The sequence below is a fragment of the Oncorhynchus masou genome, chromosome 13 (genome assembly GCF_036934945.1).
Source record: "Oncorhynchus masou masou isolate Uvic2021 chromosome 13, UVic_Omas_1.1, whole genome shotgun sequence".
Taxonomy (NCBI): domain Eukaryota; kingdom Metazoa; phylum Chordata; class Actinopteri; order Salmoniformes; family Salmonidae; genus Oncorhynchus; species Oncorhynchus masou.
Genome location: NC_088224.1, coordinates 54,736,663 through 54,763,499, shown reverse-complemented (window position 1 = coordinate 54,763,499; position 26,837 = coordinate 54,736,663). Strand labels below are relative to the sequence as shown.

The following is a 26,837-nucleotide window of genomic DNA, read 5'->3' as shown; positions in this document are numbered from 1 at the left end:
TGGAAGGAAAGACCTAGTTAAGCTGCAGCTGGCACAGAACAGAGTGGCACAGCTTGCTGTTAATTGTTATCAGAGGGCTGAAGTAAATACTATGCATGCCAGTCTCTCTTGGCTAAGATTTGAGGAGAGACTGACTGCATCAGTAAGAAACATGAATGTGTTGAAAATCCCAAATTGTTTGCATAGTCAACTTACACACAGCTCTGTCACACACACTTATGCCACCAGGGGTCTTTTCACAGTCCCCAAATCCAGAACAAATTCAAGAAAGCCTACAGTATTATATAGAACCATTATTGCATGGAACTCTGTTCCGTCTCATATTGCTCAAATGAAAAGCATACCTGGTTTAAAAAAATAGATAAAGCAACATCTCACGGCACAACGCCTCTCCCCTATTTGACCTAGATAGTTTGTATGTATTGATATGTAGGCTACGTGTGCCTTTTTTAAATTAATGTAGTTCTGTCCTTGAGCTGTTCTTGTCTATTAATGTTCAATATTATGTCATGTTTCATGTCGACCCCAGGAAGAGTAGCTGCTGGTTTAGCAACAGCTAATGGAATTCATAATAAAATAGCAAAAAACAAATCATTATGGCCATGAGGAGAACCTATACGAGTTTGAACAAACCAATGTTTTAGTTTCCCATATGCTTGTTGAACCATTGGGAGGGTAGTAGCACTCAGTGGGTCAAAAAGATTGCTCAGAATGGCTGAGATGGTATGCCAGGCACATTCTCCAATTCAAAGGAACTCAAAGGCTGTATCTAACAGTTCTGACTCTTTGTGCTGTCATGCGTATGTCTGTGTGGTCTGATGTGATGTGTGGACTAGAGGTTGACATGGGAACAGGATTTTTCGGGATTCCATCAGGAATGGGGTTGAGACTCTAGAGTCAAGTTTGGGACAGGATCGACGGTTCACAGGAATGGGCAGTATAGTTTTTTTGGGGGGGGTTAGAGCATTTCTGCCACACCCTGATCTATTTCACCTGTCTTTGTGCTTGTCTCTACCCCACTACAGATGTCGCCCGTCTTCCTCATTATCCCCAGTGTATTTATACCTGTATTCTCTGTATCTGTTGCCAGTTCGTCTTGTCAGGTCTAATATGCGTGTTTCCCCATCTCCCTGCAATCTAAAGTTTTGTTTCCCCATTTCTGCCTGCCCTGACCCTGAGCCTGCCTGCCATTCTGTACCTTCCTGACTCTGACCTGTTTACAAACATCTGCATGTCCTGACCACGAGCCTGCCGTTCTGTACCTTATTGACTCTGCCATGGATTACGGACCTCTAGCCTGCCTCTAGCCTGCCTTTGACCTGTCTTTTGCCTGCCCCCTGTTTGGGTCAATAATAATCTGTGACTCTAGCTGTCTGCATCTTGGTCTTATCCTGAGTTCTGATAGTACAAACTGGCCATGACTGACCCAGCAGACACAGACAAGCTCCACAATGCTGTCTCCCTGCAAGGAGCCACCTCTTGGAAGACACGAGGAGTTACTGCAATGTCTTATGGAGGGACTCCATACCCTGGCAGAACGTCATAACCAGGCAGTGTATATTGTGGAGCTACAGGCCATTTCGTAGCTTCCTGCCCATTAAAAACCCTGGCTCATCAAGAAGGGGCGAGTACTCCGGTGGGCCATACGGAGAACTTTTCCTCTCCCCTTAGTCACACCCCTTTCCATGCCATCCTGCTGTGGGGGAACCAGTCAATCTCTCCGGGTACTCATCGACTCTGGGGGCGAGTTTTTTGGACGCTACCCTGGCGTCCGAGCTGGGCATTCCCACTAAGCCCCTCTGAATTCCCATGGACGTTAGAGTGCTGGATGGGCACCAATCCAGCACTCATCTCACGAGTCAGGAAGTTAAAGCTTGGTTGCAAATCGGTCTTCCAAATGGACAATGACCCCAAGCACACTTCCAAGGTTGTGGCAGAATGGCATAAGGAAAGCAAAGTCCAGGTATTGAAGTGGCCATCACAAAGCCCTGACCTCAATCCTATTGAAAATATGTGGGCAGAGCTGAAAAGGCTTTTGCGAGCAAGGAGGTCTACAAACCTGACTCAGTTATACCAGCTCGGTCAGCAAAAATGGTCCAAAATTCACCCAACTTATTGTGGGAAGCTTGTGGAAGTTCTACCGGAAACGTTTGACCCAAGTTAAACAATTTAAAGGCAACGCTACCAAATACTAATTGAGTATATGTAAACGTCTGACCCATTAGGAATGTGATGAAAGAAATAAAAACTGAAATATATCTCTCTACTATTATTCTGACATTTCACATTCTTAAAATAATGTGGTGACCCTAACTGACCTTAAACGGGTAATGTGTACTAGGATTAAATGTCAGGAATTGTGAAAAACTGAGTTTAAATGTATTTGGCTAAGGTGTATGTAAACCTCCGACTTCAACTCTAGCTGTCCCTTCGTGGCAATACATGAATCCATGTCAACATCATCTCTGTACATGCTGCCAACACTAAACACACATGCCTGCATACATTTACACACAGTACACAAGCTATTATACACACACATGTATGCACACTGACACGCATACACTGAGTGTTCAAAACATTGCTCTTTCATGACATAGACTGACCAGGTGAATCCAGGTGAAATCTATTATCCCTTATTGAAGTCACCTGTTAAATCCACTTCAGTCTCTGTAAATGAAGGGATGGAGACAGGTTAAGGAAGGATTTTTAAGCCTTGAGACAATTGAGGATTGCGTGTGTGCCATTCAGAGGGTGAAAAGGAAAGACAAACCCTGCTGTTTTTTTTTACGCTCAACAGTTTCCCTTGTGTCTCAAGAATAGTCCACCACCCAAAGATCACCCAGCAGGCTAGACACAAATGTGGGATTGGAGTCAACATGACTCGAATCCCACAGCTTCCCTGTGGAACTCTTTCGACACCTTGTAGAGTCCATGCCCGACGAATTGAGGTTGTTCTGAGGGCAAAAGGGGGTGCAACTTAATATTAGGAAGATGTGCTTCTACACCTGCATTGCTTGCTGTTTGGGGCTTTAGGCTGGGTTTCTGTACGTTGACATCAGCTGATATAAGAAGGGCTTTATAAATACATTTGATTGATTGATGTTCTTAATGTTTTGTACACTGTGTATTTATGCAAACAGACTTGCAGAGAGGACCTGCCATCAACACGTGAATTGTTAACAGCTCATGGTAACACCCCAGTCGCATCAAGGTGGTTGTTACTCCCTCAGTACCACAGAGACAAGCAAAAATAGCTACATATAGGCTATAACCTGTTGTCGAAGGCTTGAAGTATGTTCAAGGTTTCCCTTAGGTTTCACATGCTTGAATGTTGAAGTGTTCCTGTTGGATACAACATCAAACCCAACAGGTAGAATACATAGCCCAGTATGGTCTTCTTTTCGCTATCTACCCTATCTTTCTATTACCCTTTTCTCTCTCTTCCAACCATTCACACCCCTATATCAGAGCAGCCCTTGGAGAGGGAAGGGAGAGGTGTTAGGAGGTAAGGGGGGACGAGGAGGGACAGAGATGGAGCAGGAACACTGCTATTGTCTCGGGAACATTGTATAATGTTCAAGGCCCTTGTCGCCAACCGGCACTTTGTGTACATCTGTCTGTCATACGTTCCTTTCATCCTTGCATCTCCCCCCCCCCTCTCCCCTCTTTATCCCCCCTCTTCGCACTGTGTCTCAGACCCAGAATACCATTAACCTTTCACTAATAGTGCTCCTCCAGAACCTGGAACACATTGTCAATCCACAGTTATTGTGTCAGAAATACATTTCCACAACACTCTGTAGTTGCTTAACTATTCAGTGCATCGCACAAGCCTCTGAGGTTGTAGCACACTGTTTCTCCAATGCTTCTGCCATGACAAATTTGGCGTGTGGAACATGCATGTGTGGACACAGAGCATTTTACGTAATTAAAAATGTAACTAATTAATTCCTTTCAGGTAAGTCAATAATTTTGGATTGAAAAGGTCAAGGTAGCTTAGCCCACCCAATTAAATATAAACCAAATTTGATCACATTTACATTTTCAGAAGTTGATTGATGTATTTATAGCCTATTTATTTGTGTTCCTAACCAGGTATGAATATATGTATATAACATTACCACCTTAGCCTGGCCAAAGGGGACAAGGCACATTGGCTGTAGCATAGCAGCTGCGGTGGTAATCGGTATTCTAGAGTTGATCGGACTGAAAAAAAATCATCTTGTTTTCATCCCATACAGCATGTCAGATCGATAATGTTTAGGTGTAGGCTGCTGCAACATTTATTTTCTGGGAGTTGCCGTGCCCCACCTTTCCCCCTTTTTCTGAGTCAGACACAAAGAAACAAAAGCCATGGATCCAATTAATAAATCATAGAGGAACAAGGACAAGGACAGCTCAGGGAGATTGCTAGTATTGTTGTTTTGCCGTGGTCTTGCCGTGGTTGCTGTCTGCATCACCACACCTTTAGTAGCAATCAAACACTTCCAATGTGAATGATCGCACCTTTTCCCACAAGCCCAGAGCTGGAGCCAGAAATATCAAAGAGAAAGAGCTCTCTACTTCACACAACATAGTCTCCCTTCTTTGTTCAAGGGCATCTGTTGGACATATAGTTTTAGTCAGAACTAGAAACACAAGCATTTCGCATAACATCTGCTAAACGTGTATGTGACCAATAACATTTATTTGAATAGATGTGAACGTATCTGGTGTAATTTTCGAGCAAAAACAAAGGTGATTAATATGCAACACTTATTTTGGGAGAATTAAAAGGTCTTTCCGTTAGAAAGTAAATGTTAGGAAATTCAAATTCAAAGGGAGATATTTATTTTGGCTTAACCAGCACTCAGTCAACATTATAAAGGGAGTTGGAAAACTATCAGCTTATTATACCCACCGAGGGACATGCGAGAGTTGTATTCCACCATGGTCGGTTTTTAATGCTTAAATGAAAGGTTCACCCATTTTGAGTGTTATATTGTTTTTGTGCATCTCTGTGTGATGTTTTATCGATTCCCTAGGTCATTCCTAGTGGGGCAAACAAACACCCCAAAAATGGGGAGGCGTGCTAGCAAAGCCACTACAGATTGCAGACTCCTAAATTGATAGCTGTAGCTGTAGCATCGCCTAAACAAACTGAACTAACTAGATACTTTTACATACTTTTACATGCTGATATTGTCTTTGGTGTAGCTACGTTTGCTAGCTAGACAGCCAGCTAGCCAGCCCATAGACAGAGAGCATTGCATTGTGGGTTTTTGACTTGAGCTGCAACATATTTCCAAAATGATTTTCCATGTCGCTACCAACCTTTATAACACCAAAATGGAACATTTGTTCACAGAAAATATTGCCGTCACATGTTGGTGTTATTTAACATGGCCAATTAAATGATTGAGTGTGTTACGATAACTAGGAGTGGTGGGTGGAATCAGGCGCAGAGAGCAGGGTTCAGTCGTTTTGTCAAATTTATTCCCCAGCGCAACAAAAACGGTTACGCCAACACACAGGGCGTATATAAATTGCCAGTCCAAACAATAGGACAGAAATAGTCCGACGAATAAGGATATGAACAAAATAACACGATCCAACACAGAGTAACAAAAAACAAGCACGCACAAATACCCAGCGGGCCTAGTGCCCTTAAATAACCTACAAACAAACCCTAATACAAAACAGGTGTACCCAATTACCCAATTACCAAAACAAACGGAAAGGGAATCGATGGCAGCTAATAGGCCGGCGACGACGAACGCCGAGCCCCGCCCGAACAGGAAGAAGCACCATCCTCGGCGAGGTTCGTGACAGAGTGGTTGTTTGTGGATTTCTCCTTTTAAAAGGTACAGTACATTAATAGGTTTGGAGTGAAGCCGCTAGATTTAAATACGAAGACTTATCTACCAGAGCTGTACAAGATGGCTGCGGTTATCACGTTGCAGTTCCTCCTAGATTGCCTGTCACCTCACTGGAGGAAGATCAGGTGAGAGCTCTCATTTCCATGACTGATGGATGAGAGGGGGTGAGTAGGTAAGAGCTCCCTAGCACGGGTATCCACAGGAAAATGTTATTTACCCAACTTTTTGTGGCTTTTGTAGGTTTTGTCGGTTTTATTTTCCAATCTGTGAAGTATTGCGTGTCAACTATAACCAACTGAAGCGCTTTCCTCGCAATCAGCTGGAAGTGTTTGCCGTCGGGTTCGGCTCGGCCATAATGTGCACGTGTTTGTCACGTGCGCATTGCATCAGTACCTGTGAAAGAAACCAACAATATGGACAACCAGTAAAGTATAATTGTTGTTCATCATTCTGCCCTGTAGAGCTTTTGTGAGAGCAAACGTTCCTGATCCAAATGCTCATTTCTGCCCGACGTAGAATTCTGTGCAATTCAACGTCAGGTCTTCAAGCTCGGGGATCAAGATGTGTAATGTGCTGTTATGGAGGGGATGCTTGGTAGGGGCGAGTAGTGTAGGGTGCAATGGTGAGAGAGAAGAGGTTATGGTAGTGTGAGTTCAAGGCTCAGCAGTGCATGGTGTGTGAAGGTGAGACTGAACAGGAGGCCGCTACTCCTTTGCTGCTGCTTCTCTTCCCCGCACATTGACACATTGACTCTGTACCGGTACCCTCTGTATATAGCCCCACTATTGTTATTTACTGCTGCGCTTTAATTATTTGTTATTCTTACTTTTTTTGTGATTTTCTTAAAACGGCATTGTTGTTTATGGGCTTGTGAGTGAGCATTTCACTGTAAGGTTGTTGTATTCGGCACTTGTGACAAATACATTTTGACTTGAAGGGAGACTCACTGACTAATGATTCTCAGATCACATGTGAATCCAGCTCCTTTTGAAAAGAGCTCCAATCTTCTCTCCCATCCCTCACTCACTCTCACGCTCTGCTCCTCTATCATTGTGCCATAGAGGCATGCTGTTCAAACCGGTCTAGATGAGCATTTATGAAATCTCCCAAAAGAGTCATTTTAGAGCCACTTTAGTCATTTTGAATAATTGATTACCATAATCACATATCAGTGATATTGATCGGTATCAATAGATGGGTGCAGAGTACAAGAGGATAAGATCAGACTGATTAACTATTAACAGATCCACTAACAGATTACTGATCAATAATTTACTCTGCAGCCCTCATGGTACTGAAGGGGCCAAATGACAATATACAAATGCAAGTGCTTGGAAGACATGTGAAGCAATGGATTAGGTAAGCATATTGAAAGTTCCAGTTGGACTTCAGTCAGTAGATGGACCCAAATCTTTCTCGCCTGCCACAGGCTGACAAACTGTTGACAAGTGGTCCAAGAATTAGCTCAACAAGCTCACGTCCCGGAGCAGAAAACGGAAACAAACCCAATGTGTTTGCTTTTGACCAATTTATCCTCTTTTCAGGCTGAAGACAAACTGTAGGCCATTGCTACAATTGATCACAGATAGTCGAAATAAAGAGTACCACATCTATTTTTACTTCATATCAGTCAAAATAATAAAATTCAACTTTTTTTCATCACAAAGTTACAGTTGGCCCTTGGCTGTACATCTCATACACGCAGGTGTGAGCCATGCCATAGATCCACAACATTACCGCAGGTGTCACTGTGTAAGTTGCCACAGGCTGTGTGTCAGATACATGTGCCTTAGTGATTGATTGCGTCATTACATGTCGTGGATTGATTGGCCCAGGAAGACCCATTGTGCATGTTTTGTTATTGAACATATTGCAGTAAAGGAGTTGCTGGATCATAGCAGGCACCTGATGCTAGCCTAGTGAGTCAGGCAGGGGAGAATTTCTAATTAATGACCTATATTAAAACATCTGTGCCTGCAGCCACCGGTATCTGTAAAGGGAAAACGGTAAACCTAATAGCTCAGGAGGATCACACAGCAACTCTTTCAAAATGGTGGACAGGGTGAAGCTGCAATCCGAAACAAATGATGTACAGTACATTCACATATGGATGGTATGGGAATGGGGTGGTGAGTCAGATGGGTCAAAAGGTGAATGGTCGGCCAATGAGGGATGCAGCGTGCAATATGAACTCCTGTATTCCCATTGGAATTGTGGTGCAGCAAGGCCCCGAGGATCTGCATTAAGGAAGCTGGTGTGAAGGAAAAGAAAACAGATGTTGTTATTTAAAAAAAATAAAAAAATTGATGGATGAAACAGTCCATTGAGGATGATGTGCTGCCGCCCTGGTTTCAGGCTTGAATAACAGAACAGGGTCATTATACAGTAACTTGAAGAGTCATTGTCTGCTCGTTTTCTGTTTGTTTTTTTCAATAACCTCTATGAGGTGGAAATATGGTCATGAGTAAAAGATGATGTCTTCAACATGCAGTGTTGCGAGCTTGAGTGCACGATACATGAACTGTAATTATTTTGTTAATGATGTTAATTATTGTGCTCATCATCTATCACAGTAGACCAGTATTTACTTGGCACCATTTATAATGCTGTGTGAATTTCAGTACTGTATCTGTTGCATGTGCACAGTGGGGTCTGGAATTATTGACACCCTTGATAAAGATGAGCAGTAATTAATGTAGAAAATAAATAATTAAAATACTGAGCTATGTTGTGTGCTCCCCCCAAAATTGGGAAATTGTATTATTGTATACTAATACAATTGCTCAAAAATGTAGGGGTCAAAATTCACACCCCTGTTTACAATGCATATCAATATCTCACGTTGCGAGGAAAACGGCACGGAACCTTTTTCTTTAATGTTTTATGAGTTTTGGAACCCATTTAGGAGGGATCTTAGCCATTCCTCCATACAAAATCCTTACAGATCCTTGATATCCTTTGTCTCTAATTCAAACCACAGGTTTTTAAAGGGGTTGAAGTCTGGACACAATTTTGTTTTTTGCCAATTAACCATTTCTTCGTGGATTTTGATGTGTGCTTGTGATAGTAAAGTAAGACAATCTTTATTGTCCCCATGGGGAAATTTTGTTGCAGTGTCATGTCATTGCCAGCAGCATACCACCCTGCATCCCATTGCTGGCTTGCAGTGGGAGACCAGATGCTGCTGGCAGTGGTGTTGAAGGGCCAGTAGGAGGCACACTTTCCTCTGGTCTAAAAAATATTACAATGCCCCAGGGCAGTGATTGGGGACACTGCTCTGTGTTGGGTGCTGTCTTTCGGATGAGATGTTAAACTGGTGTCCTGACTCTCTGCGGTCATTAAAGATCCCATGGCACTTATTGTAAGAGTAGAGGTGTTAACCCTGGTGTCCTGGCTAAAGTCCCAATCTGGCCCTCAAACCATCATGGCCATCTAATCATCCCCAGCTTACAATTGGCTCATTCATCCCTCTTCTCTCCCCTGTAACTATTCGTCAGGTTGTTGCTGTAAATGAGAATGTGTTCTCAGTCAACTTACCTGGTAAAAAAATCAACATGTTTTAAATACAAAAGTTGTATTGCCAATTTGTTTTGTAACAGTTACATGCCAATAAAAAGAGACTGGCCTTACTGGGTCGATAGGAACATGAGCCCAAGCTATTTAGGAGGATTATCACACCTGGCACAAATGATTGTCTAGTTCTGTTTTTCCTGCCAAGGGGTGCCCTATACCTGCGCCCGGAGGGGAGTAGTTCAAAGTCCGGGTACAGGGGGTGGCTTGGGTCTAAAATGATTTTGTGAGCCTTGCAGAGGACTCTGACCATAAAGATCTCATCCAGGCACCTTGCTTGCTGTGGTGATAATCCTTCTCGGCATATTTCTCTGGCTGACAGTGGAATTGCCGAACCAACAATCAATACAAAAAGTTAAAATACTCTCAATGAAAGAGTTGTAAAACAGAGTGAGTATAGTACAATTAACATTAAAAGATCCCAGCTTTTTAAGAAGTATAGTCTGTTGACTCTTTTGTAGATCAAGTCTGTACATTTACTCCACTGAGGCTTATTGTCCAAGAGGACACCAGATATTTGTCTACAATCTCCATGTTCTGACCTCTGATAGATGTTTCAGAGGTAGGTGGTTTATCCTTCCTGAAGTCTATACAAATCTCTTTGGTCTTATTGGTATTGAGGACCAAGTGTGATTCATCACACCACTCTAAAATGTCATTTAGGCCCGGGCCATGGTGTTCCTCGTCATCCTGCAACAGGCTGATCAAGGCAGTGTCATCAGTGAACTTGTCTTGCTGGAAATGTCAGCCTCCTGGCAAAGGCAACCAGGTTTTTTTTTTTGCTAAATACTGGGTAAAGTTCACAATGATGTTGACCTTAACAAAGGCCCCAGGGAATTAGCAGGAAAAAGCAAAAGAGACCCATAACGTCAAAGATCCATCACCATATTTTACAGTAGGTACAGGGTTATTTTCTTTTCATTGGTGTGTGTGGCCAAAGAGCTCTATTTTCATCTAAACCAAAGCACCGGTGCCAATCCAAGGTCCAATGCCTTTTTAGCAAACTCCAGATGTTTACATTTGTTGGATGACATGAAAGTAGAGCTCTTTGGCTATGCACACCAGTGGTGGGATTGGCATCTAAATAAGTATGCATGAGCAGAAAAGAACCCCATACCTACTGTAAAATATGATGGTAGATCCTTGATGTTATGGGGCTATTTTTATGTTATGGGACTACATCTAGAAAAATGTATAAGCAATGCAGGTGTCATCTCAATATGTCATTTAGAGGAAATTCATGCCAACGTATCTTTCCTCGCTGAAAATATCTACTATCATGCAAATGAAGTGGTAAAAAGGTGGATATATATTATATCAGCAGAGGCCGGTCCCATAGAGGCACCACTCATCCTGGAAGCATGTGTTCCTTTGCCAAAGCATTCCCTCCTTCCCTCTCCGCTCTGACTGTAGCTTGTTTAGAAGTGAGTAGCGGAGTTGCAGACTGTCACAGGGATGGGGATCCTCCATTGAGAGCGATCACTTGACTGGAACACCCCCCCCCCCCCCCACCGCCCTCTCCTCATACTTCTTCACCTCCAAGAAGAAAAGTGGAGCAAAAAAAACATTATTAGTCTTGTGGCAGGTAGGTAACGGGACAGATACATAATGCAGGAAGCCTGGAGTTTGCCGAGGAGTCTAACGATGCGGGGCTGCAGTCAGACTAGTGATATTTAAAACTCGCTGAGAGAAAGAGAGTGAGAGCCTGGCTGTTGACAGATGAAACCTTAACGCCGGCCCATCAGATGTTCTGCATGAGCCTTAGATCACCTACTGTTAGAGATGGGGCTCAGTCTCAGCCCACACAATGGGCAGCACTGTGGCTTTTTTATTATAAAAGGTGCAAGGAATACGTATCTCTTCATGGTGAAAGGTTTGGGAAACAAAATGAGGATCATGTCTATGCTCAGAGGTTTTAGCGTTGCCACATCTGATATGTCTCTCGAGCAAGCTTGACCATGGGTTGAAGGTTGAACACACCCCTCCCCCCCCAAGCCATCCTAGCTGATATGTGAATACATCCCTCCAGAATAGCAGAATGGTTCAGTCCTTTCAAAGTAAATGCAGCCTGCAGTTATAATCGAACTCCAGGGGGTGGGGGAGGGGGGGGGGGATTTCTGGTTGTGGGATTGTTTCCATCCCCGTCGGGGTCCCTTGGAGAAACAGGTGGTTTTCTCTCTGTCTGCGTCACTAATCCCGCTGAGAGAAATAGTCTGTCACCCCAGTCATTTTCACAAACAATCTAGAATCTTCTGCCCCTTTTGCCACTGACAGCAAGCAAGTCTGTGATATTAGCTAACCTTGTTGTTTTCTAGACATCAGTCTATTGCCACTGTCACTTGTGAGCAACAAGAGCAGACAAGAGCAGACAACATGCTCTTATTACATACACCCATACACATGTTTGTGTCTGTCTGTAAAAATTGCTAAATGTTCCATCTCTTAAACATATCATTGGGTAGTCAGTAAAATTTTGCTGAGCTCAAAATTGCCATTGAGCATATTGTTGTGATTGAAGCAGTGGTTATATGTGGGGGTCATAAGAAAAGACCCCTGTAACTGCTTCCCATTACTCTGCTGTTGGATGAGATTTCGCAGGTTTCATGAGTTATTGACAGCTTGTGGGTATAAATATTGTCTAAATTGTGTGTGATCCCACCTGCTCATGTCATTCCTTTTCCTGAACTGGCTAACAATTATGGCCTCAGGCAAGGTAGCAAAACTCCACCGCAAAGCTGCTGAGGCATCACTACAAGTTATGTTCGTTTGTTGAATGTCATGTGCTTTAAGAAAATAAGTACAGTCCACCGTATGTTCAATGGGCCTATGATTCAAATTCAAGTGCCGAAATAGATTTTGACATCCACTCTCAGTCCTTTCCCGCCTCCCTCTTTATGTAACAATGTCATCCCCAAGGAGATGGACTACAACTATGCGTGTGCAAGGTAATTGGCCATCTCACAGGGATACTGGATGTAGACACTTTTTTTACGGAATGTATGTTGATAAAGAGCTTTTAAGATGTGACAAGGTTGGAGGGTTTTGAAAGACTGTGCAATTTCCAACGGCATATTCTGTAATAGAGGTTTAGTGAATGTACATTGTATGTGGCTTTAATGGCTGTTTTAAGTATGGTCCAACACCGCAGCCCATTATCGTGTCTGCTCACGTTGCCGGTCTGTAATGATGGGGTGCCTCACCAGGGTGCCCACTCTTCTGCCTGTCCATGTCCCTATTAGTGGAGCTGATTCTGCTCTACGTGTTAGCAGAGGGCACAGAGGCAGGGAGACACAGGGGTGTTCATTAAGCAACCACCTCGTTACACTTTCTAGAGCATACTGGACTGTTAGCTGAAGTGGTCCATCAGTCAGTTTCTTGGGCTACTATACCTATTTTGCCAATTGGCCTGGACCCTTTTACTACACGGACCCCTGCTGATCCACCACGACTGGTCTGCCGACGTAACCGCACGAAGGGGCTACAAACAACTTCTTCCGTCGCAACATCCCTCTAAGGCCCTTCTGCTAGCCCGCTAGCCCCGGCCCGCTAGCTGTCTGAATCGCAGTGTCTCCAGCCCGTCCAGCTACTCATTGGACCCTATGATCACTCGGCTACGCATGCTCTCCCTAATGTCAATATGCCTTGTACATTGCTGTTTTGGTTAGTGATTATTGTCTTATTTCACTGTAGTCTCCAGCCCTGCTCAATATGCCTCAGCTAACCCCCTTCTCCCACCTCCCACACATGCAGTGACCTCACCTGGTTTAATTGATGTCTCTAGAGACAACACCTCTCTCATCGTCACTCAATGCCTAGGTTTACCTCCACTGTATTCACATCCTACCATACCTTTGTCTGTGCATTATGCATTGAATCTATTCTACCGCGCCCAGAAACCTGCTCCTTTTACTCTCTGTACCAAACATACTAGACGACCAGTTCTTATAGCCCTTAGCCGTACCCTTATCCTACTCCTCTTCTGGTGATGTAAAGGTTAATCCAGGCCCTGCAGCGCCTAGCTCCACTCCCATTCCCCAGGCGATCTCATTTGTTGACTTCTGTAACCGTAAAAGTCTTGGTTTTATGCATGTTAACATTAGAAGCCTCCACCCTAAGTTTGTTTTAGCACACTCTGCCAACCCAGATGTCCTAGCCATGTTTGAATCCTGGCTCAGGAAGGCCACCAAAAACCCTGTAATTTCCATCCCTAACTATAACATTATCCGACAAGATAGAACTGCCAAAGGGGCGGAGTTAAAAATCCACCTTTCCAGAAACAAGTCTCTCACCATTGCTGCTTGCTATAGGCCACCTTCTGCCCCCAGCTGTGCCCTGGACACCATATGGGAATTGATTGCCCACCATCTATCTTCAGAGCTCGTGCTGTTAGGTGACCTAAACTGGGACATGCTGGATTAACAGGAGGTTAATCTTTAAGCCGATGTATAACACTTGTATTTTTTTATGAATGTTTATATCCAAATTATATGCATATCCTAGCTTCTGTGCCTGAGGACCAGGCAGTTTACTTTGGGCACGCTTCTCATCCAGACATTGAAATACTACCCCCAAGCCATAAGATGTTTTAAGCATCTCCAATCCCAAATTAAATCTAGAATCGGCTTCCTATTTCGCAACAAAGCATCCTTCACTCATGATGCCAAACATACCCTCTTAAAACTGACTATCCTGGTGATCCTTGACTTCGGCGATGTCATTTACAAAATAGCCTCCAACACTCTACTCAACAACTTGGATGCAGTCTATCACAGTGCCATCTGTTTTGTCACCAAAGCCCCATATACTACCCACCACTGCGACCTGTATGCTCTCGTTGGCTGGCCCTCGCTTCATAAGTCTTTGCTAGGTAAAGCCCCGCCTATCTCAGCTCACTGGTCACCATAGCAGCACCCACCTGTAGCTCGCTTTCCAGCAGGTATATTTCACTGGACACCCCCAAAGCCAATTCCTCCTTTAGCCACCTTTTTATTTCCAGTTCTCTGCTGCCAATGACTGGAACGAATTGCTAAAGTCACTGAAGCTGGAGACTCCTATCTCCCTTACTAACTTTAAGCAACAGTTGTCAGAGCAGCTCACAGAGCTCACACTGCACCTGTACATAGCCCATCTGTAAATAGCCCATCCAACTACCTCATCCTCATACTGTTTTTATTATTTGCTCCATGGTACCCCAGTGTCTCTACTTGCACATCTGTCACTCCAGTGTTTAAATTGTAATTATTTCACCACTATGGCCTATTTATTGCCTTACCTCCCTTATCTTAAAAATGTATATTCTGTTATTGACTGTATGTTTGTTTATTCGATGTGTAACTCTGTCGTTGTTTGTGTCGCACTGCTTTGATTTATCTTGTCCAGGTCACAGTTGTAAATGAGAACTTGTTCTCAACTAGCCTACCTGGTTAAATAAAGGTAAAATAAAAATAAACACCACGATGCCCTACCAGGTGGAGAGGATAGCGGCTCGTCACAAAATAAATAAATGGATAAATGAGGACAGGTGCAGCCGGAGGGGAGGCTGACGCGAGGGATGGAGCAGGTGAGGGAGGGCCAGGATGTCTCAAGGTCAAGCTGTTTGCTGGAAAAGAGGAAGCTGTTTTCTAAAAGAGGAACATTGTGTTATTGTTCCAACGTTGAGATGAAGGGGGTTCAGTCCTAATCAGCCTGAGGATGCAGACTAGCTTAAGTCTTCCACCCTGGTGCACTCGGGCTGTCTCGGAGTGGAGAGAGTGAGGCCAAGTTTCTGGCATCCAGCAGCCACAGAGCTCCCGAAAGGTCAGGAGGATTTGCTATTAAATATAGTCCAGGCTGGAGGACCTTATGCCCCGTCTGATCGAATTAAGTTAATTGAGTGAACAAAATATCACAACAAGATGGCAAAGCACCTCCCCAACAATTTCATGGCAGAGAAAGTCAATGAAGAAATATAGTCCTACTTCCAAGTGCCTGAAAAGATAAATGGTTTCAAGAAGTTAAAGAAAGCTAGAATTGTTTCCAATCTCTGGTCTGTATTGTACAGATCGACTGAGTTCTCTCTGTCTGGTAAAAGTATAACCTTAATTGATTTTGAAATTGCATCTAGTTCATTCTGCTATTACAACTTAGGCTTGTCTCAACAGTAAGTTGAAAGACCGACTGAGTTCCCCAAAAATGAGAGAGAAAAAAACCGTCCTATAATCATCTGGTTAAAGAGCGACTGATCCCTTTAAAACTGCCTATGTGGCATCAATATGAGTCAAGCAGTTATTCTATCGTCACAATTGACCACAAAGTGTAAATATTATATAATTTTTGCCATAAACTCTGTCTGGTCTAAACCAGAGTTTTGAACATCCGTGATTTGATGATGTCCATTTGCCCACTAACATGGAGTGAACAGCTGCGGAGATTGCTCTCTATCCAATATCATAGACAGTGAGACAGACCTGCCCAGTAGCTCTGACTGTTTACATAAGACAACACTTCACAAATTTTTCACTTGAACTTTTGCACCAAACACCTTTAGATGTAAAATTGTGCAACTAAAACTGAATGAAAGACGGATTTCTTGAGTTATCTTATCATTTGAGGAAATTATTAAATAGGCTGCCGCAACTACAGTGTCTCATGGAGGACAAACATCATTAACCAAATGCAGAAACGGTCAGGAAACACACCTCCACGACAAATCTTTTTTCTTCTTTAATGAGAAACAGAAAAACACGTGCCAATAGCGGTACTCAGTGGCTCTTTTTAAGGCTGGTTTATACATGGTCTAACAACATGTCTGTAGACCATTAGAACGCGACAAGTGTCGCTGGTCAATACAACATGTAATTTATAATCCGGTGGAATGACTGTAGACTGTCCTGCGACTGATGGTTTTCCATGTCTCAGATGCATTCAAAAAAATCAAGTTTGACCGTGTCTCAGCATCTGTCATGGTTACCAGCAACGAGTCAGTGTACACCCATAAAGAATGATAGAGGCCTCTAATGACCAGAAGGTTGTTTTAGCATGGGCAGCGCAATTGAGGACTTCCACCATGCTTCCTCCATTTTAAAGTAGTCAAAGTTGTCAACTTAGTGGGGATATCTAAGCATTGTAGCCTTAATGGTGATGTAACAGACGCAGGTGCAGTAAAATACTTGTGTTTCTAACTCCAACAGTGCAATAATACATACCAATAATAATATACCCATAACCCAGATAAAATAAAACAAGTTAAATAGGATGAGCCATGACTAGAAAACACTATATACTGTACATATAAAGTTGGTGAAACAGTATACAAACATTATTAAAGTGACCAGTGTTCAATGACTCTATGAACACAGGGCAGTACTCTCTAAGGTGCAGGGTAGTGTCCCAGGTGGTAGCTGGCTGGAACAGTGACTAAAGTTCAGAGGCAGGGTACTGGGTGGAAGGCTGGCTAGGGGTGACTGTTTAACAGTCTGATGGCCTGGAGATGGCTGTTTCTCTTGCTCCCAGCTTTGATGCACCTCTAATGTCTCCATATGCTAGATGGTAGCGCGGTGAACAGGCCCTGGCTCAGTGGTCGAGGTCCTTGATGATCTGTGACACAGGGTCCTGTAGATGTCCTGGAGGGCAGGTGGTGTGCCACTGGTGTTGTGTTGGTCTGCACCACCCTTTGGAGAGCCCTGCGGTTGAGGACGGTGCAATTGCTGTACGAGGTGGTGATACAGCCTGGCAGGATGCTTTCAATGGTGCAACACTACGTTTGTCAGGGCCATTGGGGCCAAGCCAAATTTCTTCAGCCTCCTGAGGTTGAAGAGGTGCTGTTGCTCCTTCCCCACCACATTGGCTGTGTGAAGAGACCATTTCTGTTCATTATCTATCATTACCATTCGGCTAAATATGTGTATACGACCAACAACATTTGTTTTTTATTATCTTATCATTACCTTGTGAATGATGACCTTGTTGTGATTTATCTTCCTGTAATAATGAAGACAAATTAGCTGAAGTTAAGATGTCAGCTATGCTCTGGTCATTATTTGAACTTGCTAATGTTAGGAGATTCCCTAAAAACACGCCACTTTGCTGCAGCTGTGACTGGAAGTGACTTTTTCGTAACAGGTTAGGATAATTAGGTTAAGGCTAGGAAAGGGGTTAGCGAAAAGTCACTTTCGGTCGTAGCTGTATCAAAGTGGCGTGTTTTTAGGGAGTGCTAGCTAGCTAACAAGCTAGAAACTAACCAAAACATTGTTTAGAACGTTGCCTTTAGTTATCTGGCTTGCTACATTGACATATACTGAAGTAAAATCCAGCAATTATGTCATTTGGACCATCATGCTGTTGATGTCATACAGCCGGTCATGTTTGTGTATATACTTTTACGTAACGACAATGACAAGTTTGATGTTGGGTGGCAATAGAATGTTCATGATGTCACTGCGACAACTGTATACAGCAGAGATGGGAACGGTGTAACAGGAACAGAACTGTCTCCGCCAGACGTTCTGGATTGACTGCAGTAAGAACCAGAGACCTCTGTACTATCTAGCAGAAGAACAGAGAAACAGGCAAACGTCTCTTTCTTTTTCAACTCTCTTTTATTTTCTCTTTTACTGCACCTCCTGTGCTCACATTTTCCGTTTCTCCTTTGATCTTTGACACAATCGTCAAACTAGCAACCAGCAAAGACCTGAGCCTTTCACTCAAACATCATCATTCTTTATCCACGCCAAAATGTCTTATTATTCTGCCTGCTGTGGAGTTTTAATGAAATGGGGTTTAGATACATGGGTCTGGTGTGGGGCTAGAGCAGGAGATGAGAAAAGCAGGCAGGCAGACAGAGAGAGGGGTTATATATAGACTAAATCATTAGTGGTGCAGTCAGAGTGAGAGGAGAGGCGATCTGGGCCTTGCTACAGCCACTGCCGAGACAGACCGGGAATAAGCTGAGGAGAGAGAGAGAGACGGTCCACTGCATTGTCTGAAAAACAGTCCTGTACCTCCATAGAGGTGTCAGAAACCATCCACACACACACACACACACACACGGCAAATGACAGCCACAAGGAGGGAGGACATTAACTTGAAATAATCAGACCTAAAAATAGATGCCAAAGTTATGCCGCTGGACGCTTGGGTTTGAAGGTGTGTCAAGACCATTTTGCATACTTGTAATGAGGAGCAAATGTGATGCCTTTGCTAAAACATAGCTAAATTGTCCCCCTGCCTGCACAGTAGATTATTATCTGTTGGCAGTAATGCCCGGGAAGTGTTCCCTTGGGATTTAGCTAGGCCCACATCTGCCGGTCAGTTATCAGCTGTCTTGCATCTGTCGCCTTGGTACCAAAGCTGGGGGAAAAAACGTAGAGAAAAGATAAGAGTGGACCATTTGCATCGCATGTGTTCACAGGCTCTTTAGCGTGACTTATTTGAAGGTATTATAGGGAGCACTAACCCATCAGTTTCACACCGAGTGCCTCACTCCTCAGGTTGGTCAGGGTTGTGTGACTTGGAACGCTGCTGTAATACGAGTGACTGGATTCGTATCACGCGGAGGCCATTGCTCTCCATCCCACCGATCACAAACGTGAGCTCCAATTACAAAGCCTTTGTTTTGCTCAACACAAAGTAACATCTCTGCATCTATCTCCCCGCAGTGCTTCACAATGCTTCATCCACTGTTCTGGAATAAACCATAAGACTGGCTAGAGCCCTCTCCAATCTGCAGACCTGTATAGGAAGCCTTGATGCACTCAGAATCACAATTGTCTCACTGACTGCCATATTAGAACCAACATGGTTTATCTTTGATGTATTTAAGTGTGTACTATGCATGGACTCCAGAATGAGCTTTTCAGTAGTATTTATGTGACTGGCTGATTCCTTTGTATGTTAAAATCTAGATCTATAATCCTCTCCTCATGACCAGCTGCGTGGGGTCAACTATTCAGAGATAATATCAGCAGTCTGAGGGTTCGATTCTCGCACAGTGTTGCATGTCCCTATGGACAGATGGATTAACCTCAGAGTGCTGATATATTAACCTTGATTAACCAGGATCGGTGTAACCCCCCGCGGGATGGTTGAGCTCACATAGGCTAATGTGATTAGCATGAGATTGTAAGTAACAAGAACATTTCCCAGGACATAGACATATCTAATATGGGCAGAAAGCTTAAATTATTGTGAATCTAACTACACTGTCCAATTTAGAGTAGCTATTACAGTGTAAGAATACCATGCTATTGTTTGAGGAGAATGCACAGTTATCAACTTGAAAATGTATCAATAAACAAATTAGGCACATTTGGGCAGACTTGGTACAACATTTGAACAGAAATGCAATGGTTCTTTGGATTAGTCTAAAACTTTGCAGCACACTGTTACCATCTAGTGGCCATAATCTAAATTGCACCTAACTGGAATAATACATTATCAAATCAAATTTTATTTGTCACATACACATGGTTAGCAGATGTTAATGCGAGTGTAGCGAAATGCTTGTGCTTCTAGTTCCGACAATGAACTGACAATGGCCATTCTCTTGCATTTCAAAGATGATGAATGCCAAGAGAGTGCAAAGCTGTCATCATGGCAAAAGGTGGCTACTTTGAAGATTTTCAAGTATAAACTATATTTGTTTAACACTTTTTTTGGTTACTACATGATTCCATATGTGTTTTTACGTAGTTTTGATGTCTTCACTATTATTCTACAATGTAGAAAATAGTAAAATAAAGAAAAACCTCTGAGTGTGTCCAAATTTTTGACTGGTACTGTATGTGCTTTATACACATACCCAGTCATGCGCTCACACATACATTTTAAATACTTTATTTGAATCCACCAATCAAATTTACAAAAAAAGGATCCAATAATGCATGGCACTCAAGGGTACAGAAAGCACCTCCTTCACCAAAGAGCTAGGCTGCCCACCACAGCTAAAACAGAGCAGTACCTAGCCAATTGCTTTGCCCTAGTTTTTGTCAGGCCTGCAATGTGGAGGCCACACACTGCAAGCCTGTGTACGTTGCCGAGACTGCCAAATATCAGCGCCACCAGCTTGCACCTACACCAGAGGCTGTCCAAGAAAACAGAAAGCAGCTTATTGGCAAAGGCCTGCTCCATATAGCCGTCAAATGAACAGCCCACTTCCAAAATGAGCACCTCCCCCTGGCCTCCTCCTCAACAATATCTGACGTATTTGGCACACAGGAAAACACATCATCATCAACATCGAACCAGCTTCCCCTTATGCATATGTGTGGTTGGTTAGACCACTTTTCCCGCCTTGCTGGCTATCAGGTCAACAAGACGGTCATGTTTAGCAATGTAAAAATCCTTGTATGAATAGCAGCCACTCACAACATGGGCAATGGACTCCATTACTTTTCACTCATGTAGAATACAAAATGGGTCATGGTTTGCAGGGTACCAGAGTGCTAGATTCTATTTTGTTGGTAGAACTTGCAGCCTCGATTTAATAGTAAAGGTGAGAATGCCCTTGCCAATGGCAGCATTCTAGTACATGGAATGAGAGAGAGTGGTCAGCACAGTCCACACACACACACAGTCTCCCTTCCCTACTGTGCAGTATCGACCCATGCTGAAAGGCTGCAAGTTCGTAATGGAGAATTTGGAGAAAAGAGATGGTCTCGATTGGCTTAGGAGAACCAGCCCAAACCCAGAGGTGCTTCTAGAAGCTTACGCTTAGACATGGGTGGCCAGAAATCCATCAAGGCGTTTTAACCCAGCTTAATATGGTCTCTATTTACTCAGCATACTCGTGCCTAAGTGGATATTTTCACACTGTCTCACAGACCCATGACGGGCACGTTTACCCAACACTCTCCACCCACGCTCCTCATCCACGTACAGTAGCTGCCAGTATTTCCTGTCTGATGTTTGTGTTGTTGTTTGGAAAATGAACATCTTTATTGTCTGATCAAAGTAACCCACCGGCATTGTTATTCCGCTGGTTGACAGGGCTCTTGAGCTGACAGTTACATCTGATGAGCGGGTGATAAATGACTCACAGCTCCACCATGACCGGTCACCGAGCCCAGATGATAAACTTGGATTAGCTAACACAACGTGTCATTGGAACACAGGAGTGATGGTTGCTGATAATGGGCCTATATAGATATTCCATAAAAAAAATAAAAAATCAGCTGTTTCCAGCTACAATAGTAATTTACAACATTAACAATGTCTACACTGTATTTCTGATCAAATTGTTATTTTAAAGGACAAAAAATTGGCTTGTCTTTCAAAAACAAGGACATTTCTAAGTGACCCCAAACTTTTGAACGATAGATTACGCAAACACACAGTCTAGGATATTGATTAGAACTTAGTCCAATGAAACAGGTTCCTAGCGGGCCAACAAAATATGACACGTGTTACACAAAATAGGGATTTTAAAAGAGAAAGAAAGAGCGAGAGTGCACGAGAGAAAAGCACACTTTGGTACATTTGAAAACTATGCCTAGTTTAACCCTGACCTTGCCCCGAACTGCCACTCTTATGGGTCAGAATATAATGATGTAATTTCATTTAGACGGTCTCCGACGAGGTCTCTCCTTGTGGACCAAGTTCCGACCTCTCCTCTGATGGCGACACATCTGTTGTTACCGGGTGTAACTCTCTGATTGTCCACACGATGTCAGTGTCGTTTCTCTTAGTGGTCTGTTTCCTCGCCCTTGTTCTGAAAGAGGGGTCTTCTGAGGGCGGCTAATCAGCCATATAGATGGTTCCAGAGTGGGAACGAAAGCAGTGTAGACACACGATTCCTTGGAGAGAATAACCAGGTGGTCCTGTTTGAATTAACCTTCTTAGACACAGCCACTCATCCGTAGCGTCGATTGTTAAAAGGTTCCTTTTGTCTTCTTCAACCTGGTGTTGCGTTTTGTGGTTACAACTAATCGGACCTTGGCTGCAGCTCGTGGTCCCTAGTCATAATGTTAATTCTTAACTCGCATGTTTTATACCCTCGGTTTAGAAATGGCTGTTTCCGCCTTTAGGGTAAGTTCTCTGGGCGTAACTAGTTGCGAGGCAAGGTCTGGATTTTGCTCAGATCCAATTTAGACAACTAACTTCACATTTCATCCTTACATAAACGTTCTCTTTTGATCTGGACATTTTGCACAGAACGTACAGTATGCAAACATCAAGGGCATATTGTGAAAACGCTTTTCAAACTTTTAATAACAGAACAAAAACTACATTGATTTTCATATTCCATCTATCGTCATTAGTACCATTTTGGCTGACGAAACAACATATTGTCCCAAAGTCCATTTATTGCATGTTACTGTTCAGAGGTAGCTTCTCCATAGACCCATCGGGGTGGCAAGTAGCCTAGTGGTTAGAGCCTTGGACTAGTAACCAAAAGGTTGCAAGATCAAGTCCCCAAGCTGATAAGGTCAAAATCTGTTGTTCTGCCCCTGAACAAGGCAATTAACCAACTGTTCCTAGGCTGTAGAAATAAGAATTTGTTCACAACTGACTTGCCTAGTTGAATAAAGGTAAAATAAAAATCATGTATTCCATACTGAGAGGACAAAGGGATATTGTCTGCTCCCTTAAGATTTACAATACCTCTCGATCTCTCTCCCCCTGCTGGTGGGTGAGAGATATATCTCTGTAGGATTATGGTCCATGGTAACCTGACCCGCACAGGCCAGTCACGACACTCTGCAACTACCTAGCCTCTTGTTAGATCATGAAACCAATGAGAGCATATGGGGTTTTAATGAAAAAAGTTTATTTTTTATTGCAGATGCTAATGCCTGGTTGTTTAATTATGTTCATATTGATCAGAGAGGAGAGAATAAATATAGAGGGAAGGTGGGAAAGATATTTGTAGATAAACACAACTCCTTCCTGTCTAGTTTGAAAGCAGGCCAGTGACGTGAATAACCCCAGAGTTAACCATCAGTCTCTTTGTTTGGGTTCTGTGCGAGTGAGTTATTTTCTTCTCACTTTTTTTTAAAGTAAGGACTTGACAGTGCATCAGTGTATTATTACGCACTGTTTTTCTGCTCTGCATATGCAAAGGAGGTCTGATACCCTAGGGGCATATTTCTTACAACATGTGCAAAAAGTTCTAAGCAGGAGTTCAAGGCGGCAAGTTGGGCTGATTTGGAGTCGCTGCAGAGTTTAACTCGGCTCTCCCGCTGAGGTCAGCCGTGAAGGAACAGTTTAGAGGGAGACGTATCTGTCATGTACTCTTAAGATTATAGAATAGAATAAAGTTGAGAATATTATAGTTAAGTCGAGCATATCATATAAATTGATCAAATAAAACAGGATTGCGTACAGTCTGGTGTAGAGTTGAATCAGTTTGCTACTCCATTGTGGAATGTGCTTCGTCGCACCACATAGCTGTTTTTCTGATTTTGTTTTCATTGCTGTCTATAACCTACGCTATGTTGGCATATTTTTTTTTCTGAAAACAACATATCAAGGGTTAGTGTACAAAACATTATGAACACCTGCTCTTTCCATGACGTGGACAAAGTCCGTGTGAAAGCTACGATCCCTTACTGAATACACTTCAATGTGTGTAGATGAAGGGGAGGAGACGGGTTAAAGAAGGATTTTAAAGCTTTGGGACATGGGTTGTGTATGTGTGCCTTTCTGAGGGTAAATGGGCGAGACAAAAGATTTAAGTGCCTTTGAACAGGGTATGGTAGTAGGTGCCAGATGCACCGGTTTGTGTCAAGAACTGCAACACTGCTGAGTTTTTCTTGTCACTAGTTTCCTGTGTGTATCAAGAATGGTCCACTACCCAGAGGACATCCAGCCAGCTTGACACAACTGTGGTCCAGCATCCCTGTGGAATGCTTTCGACACCTTACTAATTGAGGCTGTTCTGAATATTGGGAAGGCGTTCTTAATGTTTTGTACACTCAGTGTATATAATGCTGTCTCTCTCTCTCTCTCACCCCCAGGTCAATGGACATCCTCCACAAGGCACCCAGTTGTTTCCTTTAGTCCCCAGTGCCGACCTCCAGATGCTACTTAGGTAGTCCCCCTTACCCCCTGCTCAGCGGCACCCTGACCACATGTAGCTGCACATGTCTGCCCTTCTCTGCTAGGCCAACACAGCCCACACAGTCTTCATGAGGATCACGACCCTGCCAGACCACACCAGATAGAGGTATGTATATCAATGCAGTGTACCTCGATACATCTCGTCTTGAACAGCACTGCCAATCCTGGGATGTTACACTGTGTGCATAATGGACAGACTTTCTTTTGAATATTGTAATGAGGCAGCAGTGGCTTGATGGTGGACAGCTGTCTTGGTCTTGGTCTTGATTTCAATGGTGTGAAGGGGGAACGTTGACATATCCAAGACAAGAGACAGCTCCCTCACACTGCCAATCTGCTGGCCATCTGGCCCATCAATAGTGATGATTTAAGTCACAATCCAAATCCACGGACCTAACCCTAAACCACCAGTTGGTTTTTCGGGATCTAATTTCCCCAATAACTGAATTGATTGAATTTAAAGAAAGCCTTTCCCATTCCTGTTCATCTGAGGTTTAACGGCTGATATTTACTTTTCACAACCGGTTGCCATGGCAGCACCTGCTACACCTTCCCTCTGGGACAGCTGTCCTTAGTATTTAGAGGTTTAAGGTCAAAGGTCAGTGTCGTAGCCTCTATCAAGTACAGGGACCTGCTGTAGCCTGTCCCCTGAGACAGCTGCCCCTGTCTGGCCTGGGGTCAAAAGTCACCCTAAAACAAAGTGACAGGCATTTTAACAGGAAGTTAAACCTACCGCAACACCATACATAGTCCATTAGCACAAACTAAACTACTACTTGTAACATTGGAAAGAATACTGTAGCTGTGCCTATGAATCACTGCAGCCAGTGATTTATTTTGTGCCAGCCCATGCAGTCTTAATTCATTCAGGCACTTTCAATGTTGCTTTAAAAGCCAGAAACATTGACGCTCACCCTACATTTAGTGGGGGATCGATCACTGAACTAGCTGTAACAAAGAAGAGAAATGGGGATAATGCATGAAGATAACACAGTATGCAGTCTGAGTGAGTCATTTTGTAATTTGCCTGGATAGGTCTTGCAGAATTTCTCAGCTATTCTGAGACCTTGACATTTCTGTAAAAACAAGTAACGGACCTCAAAGTGCCCTTTTTGTATTTGCATGTTGTTACGGTTTTTAATTTAAGGAAAACACTGCGGTAGAAATGCCAACAGGTCATTTGGGGGCAGGTGGTGGTGTTAAATGTGCATAAATTGATATTTATGCTTATTTGAGTTAATGGAGAAAAACAGAGAAGAAAAACAGATTCCCTTGGAATGATTTGAATATTGATTTTGATATTGACATTACAGAGGAGGTGGCTGATTGGGTGGCTGGGTGGTGTTTAGGATGGATGCATGGATGGAATGGTGGATTGTTTGATGTGTAGTACACGTAGGGCAGGTGATGCAGATTAGAGAGAGTAGGATAACAGGATCCCATATGGAAAAGATATAGAAGAATTTAACAAGATTGCTTTATGTTCTACCTGGAACTTTTAAGTAAAACATATGACAGCAAGTACACTTAAAAGATTCAAAGAAGATTCTTGTAATATCTGACTTATACGGGTGGTTAAAATGTAGACATAGCAAAAATGTTGCATGTATTATATTTTAAAAAATTAATGTCTCGTGCATGTTTTAGAGGAGCAACCACTGTATGTACATTTTCATGTTTGGAGTTTCCATGGTTAAGGTTAAGCAGCACCTCCTACTGGACAGTTGATTTATTTACAGCTATGCCTTTGGTCTCCCAACCAGGGTTTTAACCAAGCCCATCCCTACTTAGGTTTTATGTTTGTCACTGGCTACTACCAACATGCTATCTTCTAAGGTCTCTCATACATGTGACATACACACAGTGTATGCGGGCAGGGCACACAGGAGACCGGGGTTCAATTCCCCCATATGGAGGAATAAGTAGGCTGTCCTTGTAAATAATAATTTGTTCTTAACTGACTTGCCTAGTTAAATCTGGAGTGCCTGCGCTCATAAAATCAGAGCGTAGTAAGTTTGTAAATTCAGATTGTTTTGCTCTCGGAGCATACACTGGACGTTTGGGCTGAGGAGTAGGGTTGTTTTGAGTGTTCTGGCCTTTCAACGCCAGTCAAGCACACAAGTTAATGTTGCCTAGCTTGCTAGCTACTTCCAGACACAAATGAGACCCCTCTGACCATTGTACTCGCCCTAGCAGAGCTGGTTAGAATGTTTTTGTGTTTACCAAAGGGTTGGTGACTGTAACTGTGCTGCTGGAAACAATTTAATTGCACTTTTTTGCCGACGGTTACTGACACCGGCCATATTCAACGGGTGTCGAGCGCTCGTAAATGAATTATTCTGCGTTCTGGTACACTCAGACGAGAGTGCT

At 43.2% G+C, this 26,837-nt stretch overlaps 1 protein-coding gene across 1 annotated transcript in view; it reads left to right on the top strand.

Annotated features, from left to right (window-relative positions):
- zgc:172282 (leucine-rich repeat and fibronectin type III domain-containing protein 1-like protein) overlaps positions 1 to 26,837 on the top strand; it is a 109,333-nt gene that overhangs the window by 27,955 nt on the left and 54,541 nt on the right. The window contains 1 exon segment of the mRNA XM_064984316.1: positions 24,365 to 24,573. The gene's annotated coding sequence lies outside the window, so the exon portion shown is untranslated.